At 47.3% G+C, this 25,032-nt stretch overlaps 1 protein-coding gene across 2 annotated transcripts in view; it reads left to right on the top strand.

The window, feature by feature from the left end:
* Positions 1–3,462: 3,462 nt before the first annotated feature.
* The window catches only part of DAAM1 (dishevelled associated activator of morphogenesis 1), a 168,496-nt gene continuing 146,926 nt past the window's right edge, over positions 3,463–25,032 (top strand). The window contains exons 1-2 of one of the 2 annotated variants that reach the window (XM_058655625.1): positions 3,463–3,593; positions 4,044–4,165. The gene's annotated coding sequence lies outside the window, so the exon portion shown is untranslated. Of the gene's footprint in view, positions 3,594–3,668; positions 4,166–25,032 lie in introns of those variants that run through there. The other variant, XM_058655624.1, reaches the window with a different exon arrangement.

Below are 25,032 nucleotides of genomic sequence, written 5' to 3'. Positions count from 1 at the left end.
GAGATTAGTAACAGCAGGGGGCTACCTCCGTGGCCTGGCTGGAGGGACATGGGAGAAGATTTTTTTTTAAAGATTTATTTATTTTATTACAAAGTCAGACATACAGAGAGGAGGAGAGGAGGCAGACAGGAAGATCTTCCGTCCGATGATTCACTCCCCAAGTGAGCCGCAACGGGCTGGTGCGTGCCAATCCGATGTCGGGAACCAGGAACCTCTTCCAGGTCTCCCACGCGGGTGCAGGGTCCCAATGCACTGGGCCGTCCTCGACTGCTTTCCCGGGCCACAAGCAGGGAGCTGGATGGGAAGTGGAGGTGCCGGGATTAGAACCGGCGCCCATATGGGATCCCGGGGCATTCAAGGCGAGGACTTTAGCCGCTAGGCCATGCCGCCGGGCCCGGGAGAAGGTGTTTAACAGGGGTCAGGGACACCTGGAACAGGCTGGGACAGACAGATCCGAAACACCCATAGGGGAGGTGTTGCAGCCCAAATCACCCACCACTGCAGCCTTGAACAGATGGACAAACTCCCTGGCTTCTGCCTTGCTCCTGCCTCCCATTGCCCAGCAGTGCCTCTCCACGCTGGGAAACTTGGCAGAGGCTCATGGTGACACAGAAGACACATGGACCCTGCAGAGGGACAAGTTACGGATGTGAGAACAAACCGAGACCCGGCTCCATGTAACTCTCTGCAGCTCTCATCTTTAAAGTACATTCTGATTCGCACCAGTCCGAGTACGATGCGGACATGCTCTGTGAGTTCTAATCATTAACATTTTTTAAGATTTTATTAATTTATCCCACGATCACACTGACATTCCTGATATATTCTTCAATGAAAGATGGCAAAGGACTAGCATTTGTGTAGTTTCTTCAGTCTGTGACAACTTTTACCGGCTTCCTCCTATTCAGTCTTGAAAAGGTTGTTTAACAGTCACATTGCTAATCACATTTGATAAACAAGAAAACGGAGGCTGGGGGGGGGGGGCGGGGAATAAGCAGGACAGATAAGCACAGTAACGCGACTGAAAATGATAAAATGGCAAAAGTCCAAACCCGGCTCAGCACACAATCTTAATCGTTGCAAGACACCGAACTATTGTGTGGAAATACATGCAAAAAGCTACAAACTTGAAAATTCTTTCTCTCTGTTGATATCTCATTTCCTGCTTTATCTGAAACTCTGTATCTAGAGTAAAACCTTGTCACCAAAACAGGGCCAGGCTTTTCTGAAAGATCAGTAAAATACTCTCTGGCACTCCTCCCCCCTCCCCCTGCTTTTATACCTGGTGGATTAAATCAATTCCCAAAGGACATACAAAGTTATTGCTATTATTATTATTATTACTACTACTACTGGAAAGTCAGATATACAGAGAGGAGGAGAGACAGACAGGAAGATCTTCCGTCCGTTGATTCCCTCCCCAAGCAGCCCCAAAGGCTGGAGCTGCAGCCCAGAAGCCAGGAGCCTCTTCCGGGTCTCCCATGCAAGTGCAGGGTTCCAAGGCTTTAGGCTGCCTTCAACTGCTTTCCCAGGCCACAAGCAGGGAGCTGGTTGGGAAACAGACCGGTTGGGATTAAAACCAGTGCCCATATGGGATCCTGGGCGTGCACAGCGAGGACTTTAGCTGCTAGGCTACCACGTTGGGCTCCAAAGTTTTGTAATTAATAGACCATGGTTACTGGGATGGAAGAGTATTTCACAAGGTTATTCCAGAATAGCAACATTTTAAAACGAAAAGAAAAAAAGGGAAGAAATCCTTTTCACTGGAGAATATAAGCTGGAGAGAGTGGGTGTTTCCAATGGTTAATGATACTACTCTGTTACCTGGCAAGGAGACACGGGAATGTATGGGAAAGTGATGTTTGTGTGAAAGCTTGTGTGTGTGTGTGTGTGTGTGTGTGTGTGCGTGTGGTTCGGTAGAAGTGGCTAAGGTCCCTCTGTTCCCACTTCTACATATAGCATTTCTGATGTTAACTAAAGTATCATCTTTGTTTCCCTTGGTTAGCAATGAACTGGAGTGCAGGAACAGGTTCAAATATTTTGAAACCCACTCTGTATTCTCACACATGTGCACACACATGTCTGCGCTGCTGGTGCATGGTGTGTGATATTCTTCATGCAGGCAGAAGAGCTTTGCCACAGGGAACCTCCCTACAGCACTGTGACAGCGCAGGGGCTTTCTTCTTTAGCCAAGTTTTATCCACTCCAGTGCTAAAGAACCAACACAAGTGTTGGCTGTAAGGTTACTTCTGTAAGACTAGTCCCCTGAGAGTGTCTTACTGACATATTTTATCGATAAAAATAAACTGCCAATCTTCTGTAGGACAGCCCAATTCAAATGATGAACTCAATGTATTCCACGCTCACTGGTTATGCTTCCATCTGCAAGTTTAATTGTAAAACTTGGAGTGCCTCTGGAATCAGCTCAGGTCATGTATATATATTTTAAAACAATGCATGCAACACATTAAGCCTACCCATCAGCAACTATCGCAGACAGCATCTTTGATTCTATTGTTTGGGTTCCACTTAAGGTAGTGTTTGAGATGAGCAGAATAGCTCAGAACAACATTTGAAGTTGTGTTCTGTCCTTGGTGAAAATCGATCTGGTCTATACACTTTAAAAAATATATATCAAAATTCAGCACAAAAACATGGCAAACAACGCATCTCTCTACCCCTTCTCCAAGATCCACAACTAGCTCCATGAATATGTTCCACTTGAACTAAAGTGAGTGTTGTAGGACCAAAGGAGAAGGGTAGTAGTAAGATTTCCCCCAGCAACGGGGTGTAGAATTGTTGGCAGCCTTAACCGTGACCCCTCCTGCAGTCTTCTAGGGATTTTACTAGTGGGAACGGGGAAGGCGTGGATCCTCTTATGGGATCGACACACATCACAGGGCATTATAATTTACTCCAATATGTTAACTCAAATAACTAAAGGCATTGATTTTTTTCTTTAAACCTAAAAAGACAGCCGCAGCTATACACTTCCCCCTAGTATTTGGTATTCATTGGCTAATGAGAAAATGCCTTGGAAACAATAAAATGTTATTAAAGGGCCAGGGCATTCTGATTACGCTTTCCTTGAAATAAGCATTAAGGTGTGCTGAGATCAGAGCGACCCAGAACAGTCCTTGAATCCTTGAATGCTGCCTGATGTCTGGTCTTTCGAAAACATTTGAAGACATGGAAAATAATGGGAGAGTGTTGTGGATTTCAAACGGTGTGGGCACACATACACATCAGTCACGGAATCCCACAGGGGTGTGATCTGCCGGGGGAGGCTGCGGCAAAAACAAAAGCAGGGCTGCCTGATAGCCTTATCGCAGCAGCAGCAGCAGCAGCAGCAAAAGGCGGCGGCGACTATCTCGTTTACGCGGCCACATTTTTATTAAGTGACAGGCTGACCACTGGAGCTCTCCCTCGCCTTGGCTTGGCCACTCGGGTTTCTGTTCAAAGGAAAGAAGGAAAGAGACTAGGGGAAAGGCGAGCTGTACCAAGCTGGGTACTGGGAGATTCCCTCCTTTGGGGGCGATGTTGCCCCATCCTCGGGGACGTGGGGGGAATTCCTGGACCGTATGTGGATACCAGTTGAGTCCCGGGAACCGCTTCCAGCGCGGGGAAGACATAAAGAGGATCAGGAGTCCCTTTCCAGGTAGGGGCCAGGATAGCCTGCTGGGTCGGAGCTGCCTGGCCCGTGCGCCGGAAGCCCTCGGGGCCAGCGCTGGGCAGCCAGGAGGACAAGTCAAAGGGCACGAGTACAGGACGCCCCTCTTCCTCCCAGATCTGCAGCTCAGCTCCAGCACGACCACCGCAGGCGCTGCAAAGCAGGAGGGCGGGGAGGGGACGGGCACCGGAGGGGGTGTGCCCAAGGGCGGGCCCGGGGGACCCAGGGGTGCGACGGGAAGTGTATTTCCGCCAAGCCTCAGCTAAAAGGCTTGCGACGGCTTCACCGGCCGGAGAGGGACTACATATCCCATGAGGTCCGTGGCCGGCTGAGAGCGCATGAGCACTGTGCGCTACTTTGTATCCTATCGTAGGAAGAGAGAGTGATGTCACCTGCGGGTCGGTAACCTAGGGCGGCTGCGAAGGAAACTGTTTAACCCGATCCTTTTGTACCCGGAGCGGAGACCTGCCTTTCCAGCATGCAGGGGCTGCCCAGGTAAGGGGGACGCACCGCCTCGCGCGCCGCACTCATTCATTGCGGGCCGCCGCGCGGTGGCGTGGGGGTGGGCGTGCTTCCGAGGGTCGAGCGCTGCTTCGCGGCGCGCCCTCCCGCTGCCTCCCGGGCGCTCCCGGGCCGGTAGGTAAATATTAAACCCGTCCTTCAGGTTGGGTTTGGGTGGGAACGGGACTGGAGCAGCTCCCGACTGCCAAGTTGGGGATGGGGAAAATGGCTGCAGCCGCGGCGCAAAGCGAGGCGAGCCGGCTGGAAGGTGGTCTGGAGGACGGGGGTGCCTCCCTCTCCTAAGGGGGAGCCAGCCACAGAGTCCCCGCCGTCCGGGGCTGCAGGCCTCCCGGGGCTGCGGGCTGCGGGCTGGGGCGTCGGCGCCGCAGCTTCGACCGGGAGAACCCCGAGGCAGGCTTGGTGGACGCGGAGCTGGGGACGCGGAGGGTGGGGCTCCTGGACACCACTGCGTCCGAGGAGACTGGCACCCTCACTGCGAGCCCGGTGCTCGGGAACGGGGTGGCCGAAATTCAGCCAGAGTTGGAGCTCGGTGTCAAGTAGGAGGGAGGAGGAGGAAGAGGGCCTGGGCGCTGCGGGGCCGGCGAGGGGTGTCGGGGACCGCGCCGCCTGCGGACGCTTGCGGGGGGCCGCGAGGCTCTCGTGTGCTGTCCCCCTAGGCCCAGGGCGCCTGCGGCAGAGGGACACCTGGGCTGGGGCTCAGGTGTCAGGAAATCTAGTGACAAGGTTCACCGTGTGCGGCAGCAGGGCTGGATAATCGGGTTGACCCAGCAGGTGCCGAAAACCAGCGGCCTGCCCTTTTGCCCTGGGAACTCTGGAGGCCTCTGGCTGTCCCGTCCTCACTCCCAATAGCTTCTCGTTCCTGTACTCACTCATCCATCACAGTCCGCTAAGGTGTCTCGTCAAGTTGTGATCTGAGTTTGGGTGCTCCGTTCTCTCCCCGTTGTAAAATATTTCAGCGGGCTCAGGAAGAGGATTTTACACGCCATCTTCCCCCTCGCCCCCTTCACCCTCAGGCGGGCGCCAGGACACCCATGAGGGCCTTGAAAATTCGAGTTGGAGTTGGTGGTTTCCTGAGCTTGGAGCAGTACCTAGTGAATTGGAGTTTGCCTGGAGAGGAATCCCGTTGCCATGGTGACCCCTGTCTGTGGAATCCTAACTGCTCCCACGGCTGCTGGGATTCACTGTGGCTCTGCAGGCAGCTGGGAGGGCGTAGCCAGTGGGTGTGGCCGGGTGATAACCCTGGGCCCAGCTGCTGGGCTGTCTTCCCCAACCCCTTGCCTTGGCCTGGGACTCTAAGGATTCTCTTGTAAATGGCCTGGCCATAGTTCTCTTCTAACACTCCTTTCTCTGCCAGCTCCGTGCCTTTGACATAGCTTCAGTCCACCTCCCAACTTTAAAACTTTCCTGAGGCGAACTCTGAAAGTTAACAGTTTGAAAGTGTTTGCCCCTTCATGCATTATTTCCCTAATTTGGTAGGGAATGATAGAAGAGGAGGCGCTTTCCTAGGTCACTGGTAACAGTCCGAGTTTGCCTTCGGTGCAGTGGATGGGGGACAATTGAGGACTGCAGCTGAGTTTTGCAAGTCACTGCTGTCCGCTGTGGTTGTATCATGAAATCCTCCCTGGAGGGTGTAGGCCCTTGATGGTGTGTGTAGTCTCTGGCTGGGATTGGGCGTCCTGGGCCCTGCTGTGGCCTGCCATTACTAGCTTCCTTAGTCTGTCCTAACTGCCATGGGGTCCTTACTCTCACCAGTAGCAAACTGGAGAGAGGGGTGAGTTTCCTAAAATTGATTTTTGGTGTAAAATTTGGGCACTCTTACGAAGCACCCGATGTTTGCTGTAAAGTTATCTGAGCCAGTTTCCGGCCTCAGTTTAAGATCCCTGAACTTTACTTGCATGGCGGAATAGCCAGGTACTTTGTAGATGCCCTTCAGAATGGGTGGGGCGGCTGTATTACTATTTTTAATGCTGTTTATGCCACTGCGATTGTTACTCCTGTGGTTAGAGAACTGAGATCTGTATTATTATCGAGAGTCCTAGTTTCCATTGTGATGTCCTTCAGCTTTCTCTCAATTTCAGCTGGCTATAAACCCAGACTTCTGTGGCATGAAAGACCCACCATGTACTTGAAGTTGGAATATATTTCATCATCACGTGCTTTTGGAATACATTCACCCAGATACCTTTTTTCTGTTTTCTTTTAAAAATTCGATTTCACTTTACTGAAAGGCAGAGGACTTGGAGAAAAAGAGAGGACGATCTTACTTCGTCTTGTTCCCTCTCCGGATGAGAGCAACAGCTGGGGCTAGGCCAGGCTCAAGCCAGGAGCCCACAACCCAGTCGCAGACTCTCAACGAATGGCCGAGACACAAATATCTGAATCCTCATTTACCGCCTCCCGAGGCGTGCGTTAGCGAGAAACTGGAATCTGGAACTAGAAGTCCCTGTGATGTGGGTGTGGGTATCCCAAGTGGCCGAACAATTGCTTTTCTCTCTCTTTTCATATATGTATACACACACACACATATACATCTATTTATATATGTGTGTGTGTGTATATAGTTTCCTATTACCCCAAGCTTGGCGTGTCTCGGTTTCTCTGAGCTTCATTCTCCTTGGCCCAGATAACTTCCGCAGGAAGTGTACAGCAGGAGACTAGACAGAGAGAGCCAAGGCAAAGCCAGCCGGAGGCTTTTGCCAGGGAACCAGTGGCTCCCAGAAGCACTGGGAGACAGTCGTCCTGTCATCTCCTACGGCGTTACGTGTTCTGTAAGCACGGTTGACTGTCCCAGGCTTGCAGTGTGAGAGAGAACTTGTCTAGTATTTGAAACATTGTTCTGCGGGTTTTGGGAACTATGAATTGGGAGATTTGATAGTGGTGAGGGCGGGAGGTGACTCATTGCTAGGTGGTACCTCCAGGAGCGCGGTGAGTAGCTGCTGGGGAATTTGGATCCCGGATTCTCTGCTTTTGCACAAGGTCTGGGTGGTTAGAATGTGCTTGTGGTTGGATTTGAACTACTTTGCTTAAAATAGCGCTTTTAATGTTGATCCTGAGGTCCTCAAAACAAGTGTATTTACAAACAGAATAGTTAAGCTGGAAAGTGTTTCCTTTCGTAAATATTTGTAAAATAATTGAGAGTCTTGAGGTCTCCTCTGAAAACACTGTAGACACGACAGCTGTTGGGTCAGAGGAAACATGCTTTTTCAACAAAATGTGGTGCCCCCGAGAACCTCAGGTGTTGAGCTCAGGAAGTAGTGAACTGAACGTGTGACTGCTGAGGGACCCTCTCTCTAACGCGGGTGCCTCTCTCCTCCTGCCTGAAGCATGTGTACCACTTAGTTTTGGAGTTGTGATTTCTAACATGATCATGAAGAAGACGTTCGCGGAAAGTCTTGTCTTCATGCTCACCGTGTCTGGTCTCGGGGGGGGGGGGGGGCGGTTCCTGGAGAGACAAAGACGAGAGGCAGCTCATCTCGGTGTGGCCAGGAGTTGGTCCTGAGGACGGGGATGTGAGCAGGGCGTGGGTGACTGAGCAGGTTGCGCAGCTGGGCGAGAGGGTGCAGCTCATGGGGTTACGCTGATGGGGAGTGCACAGTGCCCTGTGTACGTGGTGTTACTCAGAGTGGCGGAGGCTGCTGCTAGAGACCAGATTCGAAGCGTGGGTCTAAGGTACCTTCCTCCCTTGTTGCAGCCCAGCTCTCTGTGATCCACCAGCTGTACCCTGAGAGGGGACAGATGAAGTGAGATACAAGCTGATCTTGGTAGTTTATATCCTGTAAGCAGATGCTTTCTGCAGTGGAAAAAGGGTCTTCCCCTCCCCCCCCCTTTTTTTTTCCTTTTCCTGGTATCCTTTCCAGGACAGGAAACAGCATGTCCGAGGTAAACGTGAAATCCTAGGAGCGTAGCAGCTGTGTACCTAGACGCCACCCTCTCCTGCGATTCATCCAGGCTTTCCACACGCACTCTCACCATGGCGAGCTTATTTTCCTAATTGAGGCTTCAGGGCGCCTGGTGTTCACACGTGTGACTCAGCAGCCAGGACTCCCCTCTCTCGTTTTCTCTGATTTCTGTGCTTTCAGCTCCAGCACAGGTGCCAGAGCTCGCAGGAAGTGTTCCCTGATTGTCTCTGCAGGCGCACCACCATCATTACCCACCTCTCTCTCTCTCCCCTCCCGCCAGTGCCTGCCGCGCCAGGGCCAGGGGTAGGGGTAGGGGTGCTGGGTCTATGAACGCTCCAGTGACCGGAGGGAAAGTGCTGCTAGATGGGCTCTTATAGTGTGATTTTCTGGCCCAGAAAATGTTGCATTTGAGTATGTTAAGGTTAACACCTTAGAACAGCTTGATGGACTTGTGACTGTTCATGAAGGACGTCCATTGTGAAACTAGAGGGGAAATCAATGAAGGGGAGAAATTTGGGGAAGGGCATGGGCAACCCCAGAACCTACAGAACTATATCATAGAACAAAATAAAATATTTTTAAATGTAAAAAAAAAAAAACAACTCTTAGGACAATTTTTCTGCCCTATCTGTGTAGAGGGGCCAGTTATTTGAATAAAGGACGTGTTATAGACCATGTCCAAATATTTCATTTGTCTAGCATTAGACCCTGGTTCTTAGATAATTATTCACTGCTTCAATTCCTTATCTGATGAAAGGCTAACCCAGAAAAGGGCCAGAGATACCTCCCTTGAAAGTCTAGAGGGTTCCTAATCCCCCAGCTTCCACTCTCTGTTGTTTTAAGCACAAATTACAGAATCTCTGTGGGAAAAAAAAATAATGAAAACTTGAACACCAATCAAACTTGTAACCTACTATTGGAAAGCTAGGTATAAGGGACAAGCACTCTTTCCCTACGGAAGAGAGGCTGTTATTTACTCTGACAGTAGAAGAAATTTGATGTCAGCTAAACAGTAACCGTAATTCACAACTATCAGTGTGAATTAAATGTGGAAAACTAGAGAAGCAAATTCAATTTCCAATGTAGTTGATGTGATTTCCTGACATACATTTTTTCCCTTTTGGCTGAAGACTGGACATTGTGCTGTTCTGACAGTATTTGATAAGGACAATGGATTAAGCACAGCCATGCCATTTAGGGAAGTAATAGCTAAGCTGTGTCTTGACACTGGATTACCAGGGAGAGAAAATAAGAAGCTTGTATTCAGGCTACTCCATAGGACTTACTCAATAGATACTGACTTCAGAAGTTTATTTATTTATTTAAAGATTTATTATTATTGGAAAGCCGGATATACAGAGAGGAGGAGAGACAGAGAGGAAGATCTTCCATCCGATGATTCACTCCCCAAGTGAACCGCGATGGCCGATGCGCGCCAATCCAAAGCCGGGAACCTGGAACCTCTTCCGGGTCTCCCACGCGGGTGCAGGGTCCCAATGCATTGGGCCGTCCTCGACTGCCTTCCCAGGCCACAAGCAGGGAGCTGGATGGGAAGTGGAGGTGCCGGGATTAGAACCGGTGCCCATATGGGATCCCGGGGCGTTCAAGGCGAGGACTTTAGCCGCTAGGCCACGCCGCCGGGCCCAGAAATTTATTTTTTAAAATTCATCTTATACTTAAGTATGCCACTCACCTATATGAATAGCCTGTGCCCATTCTGTTCTGTGAATGGAAGCAGAAATTGAGGTGAAAGCTGTGTTTCCACCCAGCACGCAGTTAGGTTATCTGTTAACACTGGTGTTTGCCCTTTCATTTCTGACAACGGTGTCCATGTGCTGGAGTCTCAGACTTACATGAGTGGATAACCCAGACCCAAAGTGCAGGTGTTTCTGGGGCAACAAGCATTCCTGTCTTTTATTTTTTGACATAGGTCCTTATGTCCTGGCTTGTTGGCTAAGGTCCTTCTTACTGACGCACAAACCGGGTCAAGGCTTTGTCCTGTTTTGGAGCCACAAGCTCTACCTGTCACCCTAGGCATCAACGGACACAGAGACTGAAGAATTCCTGGTGACTAACTCAGTGCACAGCTGTTTCCAGCAGGGGCCAGAGAAGACACTCTGTTAGAAAAGAAACTGGTGGGCGTATCAGTTTCTCCAGGTCCTGTAGCTAGAAACAAGACTTCGCTAGCAGTTTGCCAGTGATCAGTGTGCTAACGTGTTCTGTGGAGATGGGTCAGCGCCGGCTTCCTCACAGTTTGTCAAGGTCCATAGCCCTGTTCCGCTCTCCTCCCTCCCTGCCTCCCACCTTCCCTCTCCACCTCCCACCTTCCCTCCCTCCCTCTTTCTTTCCTTCCTTCCTTCCTTTATGCCTTTCCTCCTCCTTTTTCTCTTCGTCTCCTCCCCTCTTCTCCTCCTCTTCCTGTGTCTTTTCTTGGACAATGACTGATGCTACCAGTCTGCTACCAGCCACATTGGGGTCTGGGCTTAAAGTCTTCATTAAAGCATATGCAGATTTGTCCCTAACAAAAGAGTCCAGTGATGGTCAGTGTTCCTTGCTGGGTTACATGTGCTGTTTGTGTGCCTCATCTTAAACCAAGCAGTGTAGTGTCTGAGCCAGGTGAGGTGAGAACCAGCAGTTCTTGCGGGACATTCGATGAAGTGACAAGGACAAGTAAAGCCATTGGAAGGACCTTGGCCGCATTCTGCTTTTGAAACTCGGTAGACTCAGATACCAGTGTTGTAGTGTAGTGGATGAAGCTGCCGCCTGCACTCTCGTATTCCATTTGATTCATGGCTCAGTTTATGTCTCAGCTATTCCACTTCTGATCCAGGTCCATGGTAGTTCCACGAGAAAAGCAGCAAAAAATGACACAAGTGAATGAGTCACTGTTCCCGCGGAAGACGCAGATGAAGCTCCTGGTTCTGGCGGAAGACGCAGATGAAGCTCCTGGTTCCGGCGGAAGACGCAGATGAAGCTCCTGGTTCTGGCTCGGCTCATTCCGCCTGCTCACGGCAGCCAGCTGGGGGAGTGAACCGGCCGATCGGAAGAACTCTCTCTGTTCCTTTGTTAACTCTGACTTTCAAATAAACAAATACGTCTTTTTTTTTTTTTTTTTTTTTTTAAGGAAAAATTCATGAAGTTGTAGTTGTAGAAAATGCCTTACGGTTCTATTCAGGGCAACCACTTGGAATTGTAAAAGTATTTATTTGAAAGGAATAGTAATGAAAAGGGCCAGGAAGAGGTAGAGGGTTGTTGGAGAGAGGAAGGGAAGGGGAAAGCTGGAGAGGTCTCGCCTGTCCTCAGATTGAATCCTCAGTTGTCTGCGCAAGGCGAGGCTGCACCAGGCTGAAACCGGAAGCCGGGAACTGCATGGGGAGACCAAGTCCTCGGGCGGGCTGTCATCTGTGGCCTGCGGCACCTGCAGAGGAAGCTGAACTTCACAGGGAGGGTGAAACTGCGGCCCAGGCACTTCATGTTGGATGCAGGTGTCTAAGGATAAGCCGCCTGCAGTGCCCACATTTTGTAAATGTTGCTTCAGTTAACCGAGTGTGAATGGCTATTGTTTGATTTAGAGTAATTGAGACAGAAGAAACAGCAGTCAACTGTTTTTTTTTTTTTTTTTTCTTTTTTAATCTGTCCTGTTTGGCAATCGGATTTGCATAAGACATTGTCCTCTGCATTGCTCAACAGTGTCTGATAATTGAAACTAAAAGAGAGGGTGTAGCATACTTTAATCCTTGGCATCGAAGCCAGTGGCTGGCGCTGACTGCAGAAGGCTGAGGGCAGGCCGGCTGTTGCATGATTGAAAAAAAAAAAAAGAGAGATTAGTTTGTGCCAGAAAAACTTGACCCATTTAGGTGATAAAGGAAGCTCCTGCCTTGCTTATGGCATTGTCTGCTAATGCTTAAGTAACAATGTAAACACCCACGTAGGCCGCACACACATGCGCATGAACACACAGAGCCCAGTTTGGAAAATTGTAAGATAGTGTACTAATCAGTCTTTTGAAATCCATGCTTATGAGGGATTTTGCAAAAAGTTCATGCAGAAATGTGCATTGTGAAAAAATGTATTTGTGGATTTGGAGAATGTGTTATACCAAAGTGGACATCTGTTACACCAAAGTGGACATCTTTTAATTCCGTTTTTGCATGAACTCCGAACTTCTTCATGTATGTGCTTTGCGGTTTGATTCAGTTTATCTTGAGGTTGTGACTGATGTTAACTTTTTCTCACTTTACCTTTCCTTATGGCACTCCCTGCGTTGTCATTTGCCCGTTTTTGTTCTCAGCTTCCCTGTGGGCAGTGTGAGGCAGCTGTCCACCCTTCTGCCAGGTGCCGTGCCCAGGGCACCACCATCACTGACCTTCCCGCTTCGCCCTCTAGGGTGGAACAGGAGCTGGTGGGAGCAGAGCAGGGCAGCCAGGAGAGGGGAGGATGCAGGGAGCCCTGGTGTCCCCTGGCCTTTGTGTATCCCATCCCTCAGGCTGGCAGTTCTCCCAGCAGAAGGCACACCGTACACACGGGGGACCTTTAGCTGTGCGTTTCCCTGCTGCGTGAGTTTCATTAGTGACTTGATTTTCCTTTGCTGCTTTGGCTGAAAGGAATGCTCAAGCTATTGAACCCATTCCGAGTGCTGATTTTAGGCTGCGAAGAGGTCTTAAAACACAGTAACTTGGGGAAAACCTATTTTTGGTTTTTGTCATGTTGAGAGAGGAGAATGCTGAGTAGGTTTAGATAAATTTTACTCCCTAAGACTTGGGTTTGGTAGAGACTTTAGTTCTGAATGGTATCTCGAATACAGTCTCTCTGTTGGTGCATTGGGGTTGTGGTACAGGGGAAGAAGAAACAGATTGGTTTATTTTTATTTAAAAGGCAGAGTTAAGAGACATGGAGAGTTAGAGAGAGAGAGAGAGAGAATGAGATCCTCCATCCACTGGTTCACTTCCCAGGGCTGGGCCAGACTGCAGCCAGTACCATGGAACTCCATCCGGGTCTCCCACCTGGGTGTCGGAGCCCAGGACTTGGGCCATCTGCTGCTGCCTCCAGGAGCATTCGGGAGGAGCTGGATCTGAAGTGGAGCAGTCAGGACTTGAGCCATTTGGGAAGCCTGTGTCACAGGTGGTAGCTTAACTGGCTGTGCCACCCTGCTGGCTTCCAAATGCTCTTAAAATAGTGATTTCCCCTCTGTGGCATTGTATCACGTGATGTAATGTCCCCGGGTTTCTCTAAAATGGAGATCAGCCTTCACTCCTGCCTTGGCACAGTGTGGCTGAGGTCCTTCCTGCAGGAGCAAAATCTCTAAAATCAGGTCTTTCATCCCATCTTCTCAGCTGAGCTGCTGCGGACATCCCATTGGATGTCAGGATGAAGGCAGACAATGTCTTTGGGGGATCCTTCTGTCTACTTAAATGATGAATCAGAATTTGACACCTCGTGACCCACAGAGTGAATGTAGCCAACGGTCATATTTTATTTGGCCAGTGCAATGTTATTAAAAAAAAAAGTGATTTCAGAGAGTGTATATGCCCTGATTTGTCTTACACTTCGCCATACTCTAGTGCCTCATGCATAACCATTGAGTTAATGTGGTATTTCCTTACCTTTTTTGATTCTTGAAGGCATTAAATTTATGCTGCTTATTTTAAACTGAAGTAAGTTGGGATAAAGTTCTCTGAGAGTTTATCCAGTAGTGGACCGGCCAGTGACCCATTTTAGACTTGAATCTATGGTTTCAGAACCTCAGCACTGTTGAAACTTGGGACCCACCACATGTCTGGGCTAGTCACAAGAACCAGTAGCACCCCCTCCTCTGGTCCTAACAGACATGACCAGTACCTCCTGGGAGGCAAGCTGCCCACAGTTGACGGATTTTTGGATGGCCTGGGAACCAGACTTGGTTTCTCAGGAATAAATTGGAGTTCATTTGGGAAGCAGAGCTACCCTGCTATTTTTATTTATTTGGGCAGTTGGTTAGAACAAAGTAAAAGTTGGTAGCTTCGACCCTTTGGGGTCGTTTTTCCATTCTTCCATGACCACAGCCTGGGAGGTCAGCCACATTTTAAGGACATGTTCTTGGTCACAACGGGGGACTCAGTGAGAGCCTGATGCTGGGTCAGGGTAAGCCAGCAGAGCTATTGGATAAACAGCTTTGAAGCGCACAGACCCTGTCAGTAGGTCAGTAATGTTATTTGTGGACAAAAAGGGTGTGGATTTGGAGGAGGAAAGGCGGGCTCTGGCATTATTATAAAAGGCCAGAAGTGTGTGTGTGTTTGTTTTATTATTTTTTAACCCTTCAGCCATTAAAAATGATAGCTTGCTGCAAATCAGAAATGTGGGAAGAGCTCTGAAATGTCTTAAAGATGTGATGTTCTGTTTTTTGTTTGTTTTCTCCTCTCCCAACAAGAATGCCTTTTTAACTTGACTCTAAAACCTGGGCTTTGGCAACATTCTGACTTGTCCTGCCTCAGAAAAACATTGATAAAGTTTCAGTGCAGGGAATGTGAGAGTGTTGGAAGGTTTCAATTAACCAATCCCGTCTCCTCTCTTGAGCAAGGAATTCAGAGATTATGCTTAAAGAAGAACAGGGTTTCAGCTAAAACTTGAACCAGAATCCCTTTTCTGAGGGCTGGCTAGGTGAGACTTTGTGGACCTGCCCCAGATCTCCTGTGTTCCGTCTTCCATCTCTCCACCGTGGGGGCATCTGGGTTTTCCAAGGTGCATTTGTAAAATAGATGCCATTAGTTGCTGATTCATGCAATCAGCAATTAGGCGCAATTTGTATAATTCTTAAAGCTCCTTAGGTCATTTCGGCTTTAAATCAGGATTGAAAACAACTGGAAAGAGGAAGATTGTTTGGTTTGATAAATGTGGTTATAGCTGCCTGTGTGTGCTGGGGCTGGTTAACTGGCTTTGTAGTTTAAAAATCTATATATACCTGGGTGGGAATTTGGCTTCACAAGACACTGCCTGGGTTTTCTTCTTAACTCTGGTTCGTGATTCCAGTTTCCTCTTCCTGCTGAGCCTCAGAGAGAACAACCTTGGATCAGGTAGTTGGCTCCCTGCTGGCAGACCTGCCCTCTGTCTTGAGTGCCCCCTTGAGTGTCTTGTGGACCTCTGGAGGGTGACCCAGTACACAAGGTAGTGTCTCCGTCTCTCTCTGTCTCTCTGTCTCTCTAACACACACACACACACACACACACACACATGAAGTCTTATTTATGAGATAAAATTTTTAAAAATTTCATGTCTGTGTTGGTGTGAACCTTATTTTCATTTATTTCCTTGTAGCAGTTTAAATGTCTGAAGAGGAACTGTGTGTTCTGCCTGGTGTGCTGGACATCCATACCCTGGACTTGAAACTTTGTTCAATTTTGGCAGATAAACCAGTGGAAGTCATTCAGTCCTCATGATACTTCCCTGGGAGCATTTAGTTTACATTTTAACTTTTTGTTTCTTTTTGTGTTTGTTTTAAAAGACATGTCCTTGAGATTAAAAGTGAATGGGAGATAGTGAGTGCTCTTCACTGTTCCAGAAAGGAACCTAAAGTAATGTTGGCGTGATCTAGGTTGTTACACTGTTGGCTTCCTATCAGACTCCTCTGGCTTCCTGGGCAGTGGGTAGGCTAACTTGGTGTAAGCTTCCTTCCTGAGTGTGTGCTTGGGCCAGCACCACACCCTGGGAGGACCCAGAGTGAGAACTGTTCGGTGCTGGGAAGGGGGGGGGCTAGACCTGGGCGAGTAGATCAAATACACTGACCTTTTTTTTTTTTAATGATAGGATTTCATACCCAACTTACAGTAATCATAACAGAGGCAAAAGCATGACTTTTTTTTTGTAGGAGGGAAATATAGTGAACAATTTATAGACTATCCTGTGGATATCTATAGCTGTGGAAGCAACACCTGAAGATGCCAGTGATCGGTTCATTTGTTATGTCAAAATATTTGCATCGAGTCAGGGTAGGAACATTCCAGAAGGCTGTGGTGTGCTCTTTGAGAATCCTCAGATTTTTTTCCTTTGCAATACAGAAGTCTTGTTTAGCTGGAATGCATCTCAGGCCATCCTCTTCAGACTGCGGGAAGCAGGTTCAACCCCCCTGTGCAGTGGTAGTAGGTCGTATGCTAGTGGCAGGCTCTTGGTTCCCTGGCAAGTGGTTTCACGCCTTGCCTCCAAGGAGCGTGTCCATTTTTTTAAAGGAATGTTTATGCTATGAGTGATAGGAGGTAATACTTTACAATCCCCGCTCAGTTTCTCACTCCACCCCCCCACAACATTTGTTGTGCTGGTGCTCAAATATTGTACCCCAGTTCTTCCCTAAATGCCAATTTTGTGTCTCAGATGTTCGAAGTTATGCTAGAGAAATCTGTTAACCATGACATGCTATCAAAGAAAAACAGTTTAAAAAGTTAATATGAGTTTTCTTTTTGGGAGTGATGAAAATGTTCTAAAGATAGTGATAATACTTACACAAGTTATGAATATATGAAAGCCACTAAACTTTATACGCTATGTGGATGGCTCGTTAATTTCAATTTTTTTAAGACTGTCTAAAAAGAACCTGATTAAGTAGAAACAGATTTTTAGATCTTAGAGATATTTCTTTTCCATGTATTTTCTTCACATACACCTGTTTCTTCTCAATCAACAAGTGTGTAACATGGACAAATGGTTATAGTGATTCCTTGATATTTATGGCCTAATAGAAATATGAAAAGCTTTGTTATAAAAGTTTGTTTTTTGTTATACCTAATCAAGAGCTGAGCTATAAGAAGATAAAAGGTTTTATTCTGCTTTCTACCTGCCGTAATGAGCGGCTAAGACTTTGCCGATGCGTCTGGCTTAGTCACGATTTGTTTTAAACTCATGCCATCTGATTATTTTGCAGGGTTGATCTGCTATATAAAAGCCTTTATAGAGTGAAAAGCATTCATGTGTAAACTCTGGCTTGTAAAGCTAACTGTGTGTGCTAGATGTGAAATATGTGTCAGGAATTATATAGTTCAAAGCTTCTCAAATCTGGATTCAGGATCCTCTGAATCTGTATTAAAAGCTAAATTGCTGAATGTTTAGGAGCTCACTTGGTGCCAATGGGATTATAAGCCCACATATGAGGAAGGCCTTGACCTACTGTAGTACTGTTCACTTTTAAGAGGCTTATCCTAGCATATTTGCTGCAGTATTGAGTGAGAAATAACCAATGTAAAGTGGCTTAGAACCAGAAGCCTGGACGTGCTGTGGCGTATTCTCTGCTGAGTTTTAGCAGACTAACATGTGAGCCAAGACAACTGTTCTCGTCTGGGCTCAGGGACAACCTCCAGGCTTCCTGGTGGTGGGCAGAGCTTGTTCCCTCGAGGACTGCTAGCTGGGGCCAGGGCTGCCTGCAACCTCTAGAGAGCCACTTTGCACGCCATGTGGCCCGTGCTCGCTGTTGGTGGTGGGGATGGTTTCTTTCCTCCACGCTGCTTCTGGTAAATCTCCATGACATTGTTTTCTGCAGTCAGCCAGAAGGAAAAAAGCTAGTTGGAAGGGCTCACCTGCAGAATTCAGGCACCCTGGGATAATCTCCCCTGGGGTAGCACAGAGGGACTCCCCTGAAGAGTTCAGTCCCCTAGGATAACTTCCCATAGTGATGGTTGGTCACACGCGCTGCCCATAGGCCAGGGTAAGAGTTAGATAATGAAGTGTCTTCCTGTCATGGCTACCAGCACAAATCATGCCCCTTTCCTTGTACTGATGATTAAAATGAGCACACAAAATTCAAAATTCATCAGAATAATGCTTCTTGGATGCCCCCAACTTCCAAGAAATGCACACCTCCATGACTTTGCTGCTTCCCACTGCTTTCCCAGCGTCAGGAGAAGTACAGACGAGGAGTTTTTCTTTCAGAAGTTTTATTATTGAAAGGTTCTCACCTACAAGCAAGCACATACGAGAGTCTAATGTGACTAGTGTAAGAGTCTTTGATGTACCAGCAGTTTCACTGTGAATCAGTTGTTGACTAATCTTTCAGTTGTGCGTGTTACCACTTTCCTTCAACTCTAGGATGATTTTTAAGTTCAGTTACTGTGCCCTTTAAATAAATCTTTTTGTAAAGTCTTTGTGGAAATTGTGTGTTAGGAAAAAACTACCACCACTAAGATTTTTTTTGGCACAAAAGTAATTTCTTTAATTCTGTTTTCCTACAATCTTGTTATGGTCCCTCATGTTAGGAAAGTGTTTTTATATTATTGTCACTGAAAGGAGTAGGCTTACCTGTTTTGTATTTTTATTTTGGGGCAGAAGGTAGCATTGGATTGAGATTAATTACATAGCAATTTAGAGCAAAAGAGGTGGCAATCTTTCTATAAAGTTCCAACTAGTTAACACTTCAGAAGAAGAAGAAATCTTTCAGACTAATCAATTCGATTAGTGGTAGCGATGACTTTTGAGTTTTTGTGTGCCTGAGTGGTTTTCTGTGGTGTCGAGTCGTCCTCAGAGTAGAAAACAGGGAGTTGATATGTAGTTTTTCCACTGGGCTAAGCCTGTTTGGAAGAGTAAGCTGTGGAACAATGAAATAATCCAAATATTATGAGGAGAGAGGGAGAAGTTTATGTTACAGTGGTTTATTTGATAAAAGAAATGTTACACTAGGAACGTTTTATTTATAAATGGTTCTGTAAGACAGATACCACAATGCTTAGCTAAAACAGTTATAACATTACCTGTATAGTACCTAATTTTACAACATTCTTGTTTTTCAAGATTTATTTCTTTTTATTGAAAAGGCAGGTTTCGAGAGAGAAGGAGACACAGAGAGAAAGATCTTCCACCCTCTGGTTCACTCCCCAAGCAACCATAATGGCCGAAGCTGAGCCCATCCAAAGCCAGGAACTTGTTCCAGGTCTCCCATGTGGGTGCAGGGTCCCAAGGGCTTAGGCCATCCTCTGCTGTTTTCCCAGGCAATAAGAGAGAGAGAATGGGAAGGTGCCCATATGAGATCCCAACACGTGAAGGGGGATTTCCCAGTTAGGCCATTGCCTGGGGTCCTAATTTTACAAAATTCTTCAGTCATCATAGCTAAGTTGTCTTCAGTTCAAGTATCCCAAGTCTGTGTGTGGTTAAATAGGTTTTCTCTTACTTAAGTGCTTTAGGTTTATTCTAATTCATAGAAATAAATCCTCTTGGAATAAATTCTAGATGGCAATGGTTACCCCAGTATAATAGAACACAGCGTAGCGTTTCCCGAAGAAGGCAACTTATTGAGTGTCATGGTTGTGTTCAGATTTCATTTTCTGGGACTCCTATGTTGAGGTGCTGCTTCTGTCTCTGTCTTACAAGTAAACACAGGCACCTGTCCACACTGACACACCCCTACCTCACAGAGCTCTCTGGAAAGACAGGGGTTACAGGTGGGTCCCGTGCCGCTGTTGGGGAGTCACGTGTTGACCCAGTGCCGTGGGGTTGTCTGGAGAAAGGGCTGGGTGTTGGGGCCAGGTTAGCGCTCTCCTTGCGCAGAGTGAATCATGGCCTTCCTGCAAACATGGACATTTCTGCTCATCTGATTGGAGACCCGACACATCTCAGGAGAGATCTGTAAACGCCTCTCTAAAATCGACTGCAGCAGATGCCTTCGGAATAAAACATCAGTTCATAATAAAACTGATTTCATTCACATTCTGTGAATAAACATCCCTGCTGTAAAGTGAACCATGAGGTGGTGTGTCTTAATTTTCTGTATTTTCTTGACTTGCAATAACATCATATGGAATATCTTTAAAATTACACGGAATAATTATTATAAAGCCCCTTTTCTATAGCTGGCTAAATTCTAGGCTAAAAATATTCAACATTTTTCTTGATAATGGTTCTGGATTCCATAATATTTCACAGTTTTATCAAATATTAAATTAAGAAATATTAACTATTCCCTGTCATTGTCTTGTACATCCGTTCCTTATTGAAGTCTTGCTATGAAAGTTTTAGATATTATGTTTCTGATGGATTCATGTTTTATAACATTTATATATGTATTATTAAAAGGGTCAGTCCTAAATAGATCAATTTTTGATATATAAAACATTTTATTTTAAAAAAATTTTACCTTTAGTTTTGTTTATCTATCTGAGAGGGATACATGGGTTTCCGATTAGCATGGGGAGGGTCAGGTATGGAGGAGGGTGGATGGGGAGAAGGGAAGGGCTGCTCCTCACTGAGAAACTTTCCATCCACCAGTTCACTCCCAGGTACTGCAACAGCTGGAGCTCTGCTGGTCCAAATACAGAAGCCAGGAGCTTCATTAGGGTCTCCTACATGGGTGTAGGGACCCAGGGGCTTGGGCCATCTTCTGCTGCTTTCCCGATGCATTAGTTGGGAGATGGATTGCAAGTGGAACAGCTGGAACTCTAACTGGGCCAGGCCTTAGCACCCCCTGGCATGCACAAGAACCAGGACAGAATGTGTGTCATGCCCAGCTGGGCTGTGCTGGGCTGTGCTAGGCTGCAATACCCACCAGCAAGAGCTGAGATTGCAGATGGGCCATGCCTGGCTGGATCAAATACTTGGCAGCACACATAAGACCCAGGGCTGGGAATGAGCCTGGTAGGGGAATTCTGGGGACTCCCCTGCTTGGCTGGGCTGCAGCTTCCACTGGTGGGTGCAAGAGCTAAGGTTGTAGGCAGACCAGGTTGGGCAAGGCTGCAGACCTCAGCAGCATGCATGTGGGCTGGGTCTGGGGACAGGCCAAACTGAGCTAGACTTCAGCACCCTATGGTGCTTGTGAGAGCCAGAATGGGTATGGAACAGGACAGCCTAGTCTGTGGTACCTGCCGGCTCACACAAGAGCCAGGTCTGGATCTGGGCTAGGCTGGGCTGGGCTAGGCTGTAGCACCCGTTGGTGACCAGAATGGGTATGAGCCAGTTGAGCTAGTCTGCAGTACCCACTGGTGAGTTCCAGGACCAGGGGCTTGCTACGTGAGTCAGGGCAGCAGTACTCAATGGCACACAAGGGATTTGGGGCTGGCAGTGGTAGGGGAATTTGGGGACCTCCCCTGCTAGGCACAGCAACCACTGGTGAGTAAGAGAGCTGGGGCTGGGAACAGGCTAGACTAAGCTGGACTGCAGCACCCATTGGCACATGTGTGAGCTAAGTCTAGGGGCAGGCCGGTGGCACTGCAGGTGGCTACTTGGCCTGCTACAGCCAGTGCTGCCTGTCTGCTTAATTTTGAATGAACAAAAAGCTGATACCACAGGGGGAATAGAGTTTGTTTGCTTTTCTCCTGTTGCTATACTCCTTCTCTCCCTGTATTAATGGCATCATTACCTTATGTTAATGTTAAGTGTTTTTGAAGCAGAATGCCTTTTTGCCTTCCTGAGTTTTGTATCTGACAGCGATCCTGGGTCTCATGTTTTTCAGTAGTGGTCACCCACTGCCAGTTATCAAATCAACATACTGCCAGATGTGTTCAGATTTGATTTTTAACTTAACTCCTCTCACTTTTTATTTTCTTTATTTATTTTTAAAGCAACGTCTTTTTTTTTTTAAAAAAGATTTATTTATTTTTATTACAAAGTCAGATATACAGAGAGGAAGATCCTCTGTCCGATGATTCACTCCCCAAGTGAGTGCAATGGCTGATACTGCACCGATCCAAAGCCAGGAGCCTGGAACCTCCTCTAGGTCTCCCACTCAGGTGCAGGGTTCCAAGGCTTTGGGCCGTCCTCGACTGCTTTCCCAGGCCACAAGCAGGGAGCTGGATGGGAAGTGGAGCTGATGGGATGAGAACCATTGCCCACATGGGATCCCAGCGCATTCAAGGTGAGGACTTTAGCCACTAGGCTACCGTGCTGGGCCCCCACTTTTTCTTTTGATCTCAGAGTACATGGTGAGACTTGGCCTTAGGTGATCCTAACAGTGACAGGTGTCTCGAAATGGTTTGCACAGGGTGCTAAGTGGACCTTGTTTCGTATCTGCAATGGAGCCTCGTCCTCTTTCTTGTTCAGCATTGGCCCGTTGGAGGCACTGCTCGCGGAGGGCAGAGGAGGCAGGGCCACGCTGGCTGTTCTTGCAGATCTTTTCCCAACTTCATTCTTCTCGATCCTGGAGAATGTCATGTCGCCTGTCAGTGCGCTGTTAGCTGGGACAGAGCCCCATGCTCCCTTCCTTTCCGTAGAGTGTAACGGATCGGACCGAACCCACCCCAGGTAGCCACACATCAGCTTCCACTCTGTGTGGGTTGGCCCATTCTGGACATTTGATAGAAACGGGGTCGCATGTGATCTTTTGTAAGCCGCTGTTTTCCGTGATAGGATGCTTTCCAAAGCTAAGCCCTGTCATACCGTAATTCATTCCTTTACACGTGAGATCATCTTTCATTTTGTGGATGTGCTGTATTTTGTTTATTTGTAAACATTTGGGTTATTTCTACTCCTTGGCTGTTATGAATAATGCATCCTCAACATTTGTATAGAAGTTTTTATGTGACCATATGTTTCCGATTCTCCTGGGTAAATACCTACGTATGGGATTGCTGGCTCCTCTGGAAACGCCGTGTTTGGCGTGTTGAGGTACTGCCACACAGTTTTCTCACAGTTACTGCATCTGTGGGTGTTCCACCAAGACTGAATATAGGTTCCAGTTTCTTTACATGTCAGGTGTGTTTTGAACGCTGCCTCCTGATTGTGTTCATGAAATGTTTCCTCTTGTCTTGGTGGGCGGGAACATGGAGCCGAACGCTAATTTTGGAGGAAATGAAAGAAATGAACATCAAGTCAATTACTTTCAGCTAGGCTGTGTGTGGCTCTGGAAACCGTTCAGCCCTGAGCCTACAAGCCTTCCTGTTGGACTGGATATGACATTACCAGGAATTTTACTTTCCTGCTTTTCTTCTCCCTGGAGAGAAAAAAAAGAAATATGTCTTTTCTTCAGCTAGACACGGAGGGTTCAAAGAAGCATGAAGCATCGCTGAGTTAGCTACCAGTCCATGGGCATGTGTACTGGGTTTAGGCCCAGGAGAGCTTCCTCTGCGCTTCTCGCCACCAGAGCGTAACAGCAGAGCTGAATCAAGGCTCGTGCAGTCAGTGTTTGCAAAAGAACCTGTGTTGGGTGCCGGTCAGCTGGCTCAGGCTGCTGGCAGGGCTGCCGCATGACTTGTGTTTGTAGTCAGCTGCTGTAGTTCAAGGCTTGCACCAGGCAGAGGGTTTGCGTTTGTCCTGAGTTCGGGACAACAGGATCTTTCATAAGCCAGTATGGAGGTACATAGGCAGGACCAGGGCTCCTGAAAGTGTCCCAGTACCCAGCCAAAGGCAAAGTTGCAATTCCTTTGCTCTGTGTCACGTGAGGGAATTAGACAAGGCTGGGGTCTTGGGTAGATCAGGAAAGGGATACCGAGCAGCGTTTTGGCTGCGTAGGTGTCTTCTGACCACAATGGATTACTGTGTAGACAGGAATCAGTTAGGTTGTGTTGCCTGCTCAAATGGCACTGTAGCTCAAAAGGCTAGCCTCTTAGAACAGTCTTTCTTACATTTCCCCCATTTGGATTCTTGCAAAGAAGGCCTTTGTAAATGAGGGTTTGTTGGCAAGGATAGGTTCTGTACAGGTTGCTAGCTTGTCACTCTCCTTGGAGGCAGGGTTCACAGCTCCTAGGTAGAGACTAGAAAGTGGATCTTGTTCCAGCTCCTCCCTGGCTGTCTAGCCGAACTTCTCCTCGAGCACTTGTAGGTCTTACCTTTCCTGGCATCCCAGGGTCCCTCCCTGAAATGCCTTCCTTTTTTGTTTTTAAGATTTTATTTTATTTTCATTGGAAAGTCAGATACACAGAGAAGAAGAGCTTCCGTCCGATGAGTCACTCCCGAAGTGGCCACAATGGTCAGAGCTGAGCCAATCTGAAGCCAGGAGCCCAGAGCCTCTTCTGGCTCTCCCACATTGTGGAAGTTCCCAAAGCTTTGGGCCATCCTTGACTGCTTTCCCAGGCAACAAGCAGGGAGCTGGATGGGAAATGGGGCCGCTGGGACTAGAACTGGTGCTCATATGGCGAACTGGTGCGTGTAAGGCAAGGACCCCAGCCGCTAGGGTAACAGGCCGGTCCCGAAATGCCTTTTTCTATAATCAGGTTGGATCCCATTTTGCTGTCTCCTTCCCATAAAAAGCTGTCCATCTGAGACGCGTGCCTTTAGTGTCCTGCCATGTCTCTGAAATCAGTGTCTTGCTTCCATCCTGGGGAGTTTGGCTGCAGGTGTGTGATATATTTGAACAACAGCATGCTTACCTTTGCAATTGTTTTACCTTCTTTATTAAGCCATATTCAAAACAAGATTTTAATACAGCAATTCCCTTTGAAATTTACTTTTATATAAAGTGGACAGTTTCACAATACAGATTTAGAAGCCTAATGATGCTTTCTATGCTCCTGCCTTCATTTATTTCAATTTCTCCCCCATTTTTTTTTAAACAGTGGAATTCTTGATTTCATTTCACAATCACAGGATTAATACTCCATTAGGTAATGATACCAATGGCTATTAAGTCGAAAAAAGATTTTCCTCAGGGGTATGAAGAAAGGTTGTATGCAATAATCAAAGCCCAGAATGTCAATCTTGCTTATATTGGTTACATTTTTTGTGCTCTGTGTACTGGTTATCACAGATCAGTGAAAACATGATGCTTGTCTTTTGGGGACTGGCTTATTTTATTCAGCATAATGATTTTCATTTGCATCCATTTTGTTGCAAAAGACAAGATCTCGTTCTTTTTTTTAATGGCTGAGGAGTATTCCATAGCATGTACATGTCATATTTTCTTATCCAGTCATCCATTGTTGGGCGTCTGGGTTGATTCCATATCTGAGCTATTGCGAATTAAGTTGCTATAAACATTGGAGTACACATTAACTCTCTGAAATGCTGATTTCATTTTGTTTGGATAAATTTCAGAAGCTGGATGACTAGGTCATAGAGTAGATCTAG

This window comes from Ochotona princeps, chromosome 26 (genome assembly GCF_030435755.1).
Source record: "Ochotona princeps isolate mOchPri1 chromosome 26, mOchPri1.hap1, whole genome shotgun sequence".
NCBI lineage: Eukaryota > Metazoa > Chordata > Mammalia > Lagomorpha > Ochotonidae > Ochotona > Ochotona princeps.
Note: the sequence above shows the minus strand (reverse complement) of the source record. Positions and strands in the feature narration are given on the sequence as shown.